Source organism: Cephus cinctus, unplaced genomic scaffold (genome assembly GCF_000341935.2).
Source record: "Cephus cinctus unplaced genomic scaffold, Ccin1 Ccin1_scaffold0227, whole genome shotgun sequence".
NCBI lineage: Eukaryota > Metazoa > Arthropoda > Insecta > Hymenoptera > Cephidae > Cephus > Cephus cinctus.
The window spans coordinates 114,803-122,183 of NW_014332943.1; the positions used below are offsets into that span (position 1 = coordinate 114,803).

The following is a 7,381-nucleotide window of genomic DNA, read 5'->3' on the forward strand; positions in this document are numbered from 1 at the left end:
ACTCCCTGGATTCCAGAATTTTTTCACCTGGATTATCTAGCCGGGTATTGTGGACTCGGTATTTTTGAGAAGGGTGCAGATAAATACGTAATAATTTAATTTCTATTGGGTAATCTATAACGATTGATAATGATTTCATGACAGATTAATCATTCATCATAAACCATTGATGAAGAGAACCGTAAGGACTATTCAGCCTCCTAGAAATTCTATTGCCAAGGACCGTCAAGGACCATCCACAAGGACACCAAAGGACTATGGGAACCTTTCTGCCATTTAATGGGAACGCGACAAGGCCACCCCATTGTCTATGGTTCTGATGAGGTCGTTCACGGATGGGCAATTATAGAAAAATCGCAACGCACGATTCTATGCTATACTATAGTTATTAAAAATTATTGTATTATCCTGTAACGTCACCATGTTCTATCATAAGGTTACGATGGAACAATTAAAATTATTACGCGTATCCGGATGCAGGATATCCAAATAACCTATCCAAACCCTTCAGAGAAAATAATACCGCAGGAAGGGCTCAGACAGTCTTTTGCGCAATCCTTCGGAATTCACCTTCTTCTACGACCTCTTCGTAGCGCATGGACGGACAGACCGACAGACGGGACCGGCTTACGTAATGCCCCAGCGAACCAGCCACTTCCAAACCGGATATTCGAGTCTTGACTTCACTCCGCCGCTACCCGGATTCGGCTGGCAACCCGTTTTGCCCGGAAGAAAATCTTACGAAAATTTTTCAGACTTCTTCATCAAGTAGGGGACACTTGGTCGAATTCACCGTTAGGATCAAATAAATCTATACGGTATCAATTTACTTGGCGTCAAGTTTCTGATTATACCTGTATATGTAAGATCACCTATGCCGTATTGCCGTATCACGCTATGCTATGGGAAAAGTGCGTCAGAAAAGTCTTGAGATCTACTCAGTGAGTCGGCCAAGAGTCTTGCAAGTATATATGTGTGTATGTATAGTACGTGGTCAAAATCCTGAAAGGCCAAGCCGAAACGTCCTTTCGTACACGTCGGCATTTTATTCACGCTGGAGCGGGCAGAGTTTCATGGGAAAAAATCATGGGCCCGAAACCTGGCCCGGATAATGGAGAAATAATCTAATGAAAGTTTAATGGTAGACGGTAAATGGTGGGAGGACATACAACCTAGGAGTTTATATAAAAACGGTTGACGGTGTAATATTAAAATTTATCCCACTTGAACGTTGCCGCCATTAAGAGGTAGAGGTGTTACTCGAATTTGCATTGACGAGTGTGTTACGAAATTTCTTAGGCTGTACTTGGGACTGATCTTCGCACTCGAAGAGAACGGTTGGAAAATAATAAGAAATTCTAATTAGACTTGTTAGGATTCTATTATTTTTGTTTGCCACGGTATATACGGTTTATTACTTTAAGCATGCCATGCAATCTACCGCTTTCAGTGAGATGACAGGTGTTAAAGTACTGACTTCTTTTGTGTCCTTTTTTTTCGGTCTTTTTATTGTACGTCCTTCTTCTCCCTTTCTTGTTTTCTCTTCGTTCTCTGCTTCTTCCTTATTTTCTTTTACGTATGAAATTCCTAAGTACGGATCTACCAGTCTCTTTCGAAAGAGACAGGAAATTACGGGAAGACGATGTACCGGTGTAAGAATTGCGAAAGGGAAAACAGGAAGAATGACAATCAAAATAGCGAGTGTGTGCAAATATAGATTATATGGAGGTATTTTTTTTTTAATAATCTGATATCCGATTTGCGAATAGCAATTATTTAGTAATTTGCGTGTATTCTTGTTAATGATTTCAGTGGGATGTGTTATTATTCGGAAAAACGATTTAGCATGAAATACTCTGATTAATGAGAAACTATAAATGTCACAGGTGTCGTGTGAAACTGAATGAGGCTGTGTTAATTATAGATGAGAAAATATCATGACTTTCGTCTTCTTAACGATATTTATATTTTTTTTTCGAGCAAATAACAAATTTTAAACTTTAAACGTTGTACGAATTTTTCGTTTTATTAACGAGATCCTTACGTCGACAATTGCGTTTCAACGCGTTCATATCCTTCGCGCGGTTTTATCCTTGTGCCAGATTTCTCCTGCGTCACAGATTAATTATCTGCGTTTGAATTGTTCAGTCGTAAGAAGCAAAGACTGAGTCCAGCTGTTGAACCTGACTTGGGGGGAGGGGGGGGGGGCACGAAAATTTACAAAATCCGCTATAGCCGGTTATTTATTGCTGTTATACGGACGAGGGATTTCCTGTCGGGTGGAAAACAGGTGGATCGTCCCTAGGACAGGTGCAAACAGCCCTACCGTGTCGTAAAGTCTCATCCGGCAACTTTCCCATCCCCAAAAAAAAGGCTGGTCAAAAATTCTTTGTGCAAACTCCGGATAAAATAAACGAGAGCTTAAAAGAAAAGAAGCAACTATGTAAAATTCTGTGGGTTCTATCAATTAAGAATTACTCCTGATACGCAATTGACCAGAAGCTGCAGACTCACGTTGAAGTTGGTTCGCAGCCATTGGACAACAGCGCGAGCAGCCATCATTGCTGCCAAAACAAAAGGACGAAAGTGCCGCGTTCTTAGATTTCGTCACGGCAGCGACTGGACCACCATTACCCCACCCGAGATTGCCTTACGTAACTTAAGACTCGATATTTTTCTTTTTTAAAAAGGCTTTTTGTACCGCAAGTCGAATACCATAGGAGCATCGAATTCTTCCGAGTATAAAATTCGAGGTACGCTTACTGTCCGTACCAAATAGATCGACCCCAAGAAGGAAGATTCAAAACCGACCGAGCTGTCCAGAAAGAGCAGCAAGAACCATTAAATCTGTATATGAAATTATACAAATTATGGATACCTTCCATGAACTGGTAAGACTCCGTTTCTTGATATCCAGGATAACTGTTCCCAATGCATTCCTGCGTAATACCGTCGTTGAGCACCTGTCGCAGTAAGGAAACTGCTGGTAGACCAAGAAGTAAAAGGCGACGGTATCCAGTAGAATCGAGTATGTATCGAATCCATATGCTGTGGAGTAGCATGGCTATGCTGAAGTATCTCACATAGGGATGTCATGCAGGTAGAGCGGTACTGATGATCATTATACAGCAATATTGGCAATATGGCACTTCAGCGAGTATGTTAATGCTTGCTATAATGATTATCAAAAATAGAATTTTGCGACATCCTTGAAGACTTGCCTTTTTGCGAGGTCATACGGTACTTCTACGAGTGGCGGCCGTGCAAGGAACGTGTGTCCCGTACACGTTCCTAGACGGGCACGTGAAGAAGCATGAAAAGTTTAGAGACGTCGGTGAAGCCTTGCGCCAAATATGTGTATACATATAGAGCGAGGAAATCAAAGGGAAGAAAAGAAAAAGAAAGGCAGTGCGAAACTCGAGATATAAATTCCTTTGAGCGTAGATTTATTGCTTATCGTTGCAATGCTATGAAGAGATATACAGACGAAGGCGCTCTTATTCCATTAGTGATAGAATAGGGTAAACTGACCTGAAACTGAATGAAACTGAATGAAGCTGAATGAAAATGTTCACTTATGTCTTATAAATAAAATGGAACTATACATTGTTCAAATAATTCAATTACTCAGCTTAAGAAAAACATCACAGATGTCTCTAAGACCGATCCTACGGCTTTGTGTAAAGCTTCGACGCCAGGAAGAATTTTTATAATTCATAATATGCATTTAGCACGCAAAATACTAAATGAACAGCTTCGTCAGCTCAATAATGACTAGCTACGATAGGTGTTTTAATGCATCTTTGAGGTTAAGTATTGAGCTTTATTGGTAAAGATAGAGTTTATCTTTATTTATATTGCACTAACTTTTTCATTAATATCGTAAAAATATGCTGTAAATAATCTTGTTTATTTACTGGCCTCATATTTTAACCTATCAGCGAATGATCATGTGGGCTCTAATATCGTGATTAACAAAACGCATTGAACAATTGAATAAAGATATTTGGTTTTGAGGTCATTTGTTAAAAATTGGAAAATTATTTTGCATTACTTATTATTCAGTATTTATTAATATCGTTATAAGTCTCAGCCTAAATCTAAGACTAATTGTGAGTAATTATACTTTAAATGCCAAAAAGTATAACATTTGAATTATCATGCTAAAAAACTTTATGTTTGTGCTGTGTTTAATCAAAATAATAATATGAATAATAATAAATTAAAATATATATTAGTATTTAATTTCAATAATAATACTGTGATTCTAAATCTTTATTCTTTAGCCAGTATCTGGAATGTATGTTTAATCACTGCCTAAGTAAAGACCTGTATGATTAAACACAACGTTCAGTAAGGTTGACAGTCATATTTGTTAAATTAAATAATGGCATATAAATGCGACATGAATCGTCAATGTTGATTACCTGTGATGCTTCATTAATTGAACTAAAAAAGAGATAAATATTACCTCATTTATGCTCAACCAAAATATACGGTAGGTATGGTTTAAGTTTACTTCATGGCATGATGAAAAAGAATTTTTATTGATACGTCATATTTGCTTCATATTGGAAGCATGATCTTTTATCAAAAATACACCGTACATTTTGAAAAACGATCAAATGTCTTTCAAAATTATGCGCGCTCAAAATCAGTGTTGCTAATCATTCACCGTGTTGTAATTCATTCCAGTTCAAGAAATGATAAGAAATATTGATATACTACAAAACAAAATAAATAGAAACTTGATAGAAGAAAAAAGTTTTTTAATTATTTATCTTGAGAGTAAAAATCTTTAAAAAACGGTAAAAACCCTCAAGTTCTGTTCTTTTCATTCTACAGTACTTCTTTCTCTCTCTATATATATACCATGTGCATTATTAATAAATGATTATGGCATCATGCAAATATGAAGGAAATGTGAAGTAATAAACAATAAAGTTCTTTTTTATTGTACTACGAGGTAACTATATCTACCGTACATCTTAATACAGCGCGAATAAGATAATATTTATCCATTTTTTAGCACGATGAGTGAAACATCACATGTAATCAACATTCACGACTGATGTCGCATTTTTAGTCATTTTTGTCCATTTACTGATATGTCTGTTACTTTGCTAGTTTTCAATCGATTTCTCCAACTTCTGTGCATTGACTACTTGGAATATTTTTGGACAATTAATATAAATTATGATGAATCAGCTACATCGATGCTGAAAACTATTCTGCCAATATTGTTAAACTTTACGGTTTGAGTGTATACATGACGGTTTACTTATTAGTCTATTTACTGGTCGGTGTACCCTACCACGTTGGTGGAGACAGTCGGGTAGATGCTGAGCGCACGCGGAAACGTTCGGGCGGCCTTAATGCTCACAAATTTATTCGGCGAAGTCCCCTCTCCTCGTTATTGCTGCAGAGCGAAAAATAAACAAGCAAATCGCTCCACGCATCTTGTATAGCCTTAACTGTACCTGCCAGTCCATGGCCGGCGGGAATAGTGTCCTACCACTGTGCCGTAAACAAACCATCGCTCGTGCCACGCCGAAAACTCAATACCCCAAAATTGACTCACATGATCGACCTAGCTCGACCGCAAATACCGAGCCGACCAATAATCATAGGTAGTTTCGCGGCCGTCTAATAAAAAAAGCTTAGAACCTGGAAGAAATCGGTCAGAAGTTTCGCGCTGGCCCACAGCCCCTTCTCCTGTCGCGATCTTAGTCCGTTACAGACTGAGTTCCAATGCACTTGTCTCCCTCTAGCCGTTACGGCCTGCCAGCACTGACCAATCAGGGCCCGGCAGGCAACAGGTGACCGACCAATAGAATGACGCGGACGCGTCCATCGCTCCTCCAAGTACTTTTACGCAACAAAGCTCTTCGCTTCGAAGACATTCCCAGTGTGACTTCTGTCCTACCATTCCCTCACTTCGCACTGAGCTATCATCGTGTATTGTTTATGAACGATAAAAGAGTCATGTAAACTGTACCTAAAGCGAGAAGAGTTTTCAGTATTTAATGAACGGGACGTAGGTGATTAAGACTAACGAGAAGCGACTGCATTACTCTTATAATATATGAGATGTTTAATGCCGGCTTTCATTACATTGTTATGGTAAAAGTGGAGTTTTGGAAATGAACGGGGGCCGTAGATTAATCTACGTGTCTTACGGGATCCAGAAGCTCGCCGATTCCATCGTCGTGTTTGAAGTACCGTTTGAAGATGGGAAGAGCGATTTATTTTCTATACATGGAGTTGTATTGTACACGTTACAAGGTCATGAACGGTTCGAAGATTGTTCGTCGAACGTGTTCCTGATCTGTCACGCATTTCTCGTGGTTACACAAAACATAAACCTCGCTTACGCAATGCACGAATATCTGGGAAAATTTTGGAAAATGAAACTCACCGCATGGCTAACGGGAATTATTTATAACGTTGGATGTTTCATCTTTCTTTCATATATAATAGTTTTCTTGAAATTATGAAATATGGAAATCTAATTTGTAAAATTTCTTGAATAAATTGAAGCTAAAGCATGTCAACGCGACTGTCGAAGGAATATACATATTTTAAAAGATCGGACATATCTTTAAATGCTGTAGCAAAGTGACGTAGAGAGTGGCCATTTGGCCTCTTGTTGCAAAATTATAGGCGTAAACAAATATACTACTGTACCAAAATTATAATATTTACTGTAGCTTGGGATGCCTAGGATAGGAAAATCATTGACGCAAAACGACGTGGAGAAAAGTGAGTTGCGAAACGCTCCATAGTAATGCCACGTTTGAATAATTAATCAGGATAGAAGCGACACTTTGTACAATTTGTTTATGCTGAAACACATACAATATATACATGTATATTTTATATATAGGTATAGTATACCGTAAACATTACAGTGATATATTATTTATGTATAATAAAAATGACAAAGGTACAATGTTAATTGCGAATTGCCATTGCTGGAGAACATTGTAATAAGTCGTCGTAATTTATTTTTTGCTAACGGTAAAGAAGAAGACTCAAGAAAGGAATCAATGAAAACTAAGATTCGTATAAAATAAGTAATAACGGTATATACGTATATACATACTATGTTTTGGACTATTGTATGCCCACGTAAAGAAATCCAATAAGAAATTCATATTAAAGGGGTTCCTCGTGTATGTACAACGAATATCAGAGGACAGCGGTAACGATGACGTCGACGAGTGTCAGCGGAGTGGATAGTCTGCGCACCTGGACAACGAAGTGCTTTGGCCCACCTTTCCCTTCGGCTTACCTGGCTCGCATTTTCACTGCGGGCCCGCGGCAGAAGCCGAGCCGAATTCGCGTCGCGCTCACATATCGCCCTGTGAAAACTCGTCAC

General features: G+C 38.5%; 1 long non-coding RNA gene across 1 annotated transcript; it reads right to left on the reverse strand.

The window, feature by feature from the left end:
• Positions 1–3,446: 3,446 nt before the first annotated feature.
• On the reverse strand, positions 3,447–7,228 carry LOC112494031. The gene is made up of 3 exons (XR_003059102.1): positions 7,106–7,228; positions 5,481–6,845; positions 3,447–5,419 (listed from the first exon to the last, which is right to left on the reverse strand). It is a non-coding gene; the product is annotated as an uncharacterized LOC112494031 (long non-coding RNA).
• Positions 7,229–7,381: the final 153 nt, after the last annotated feature.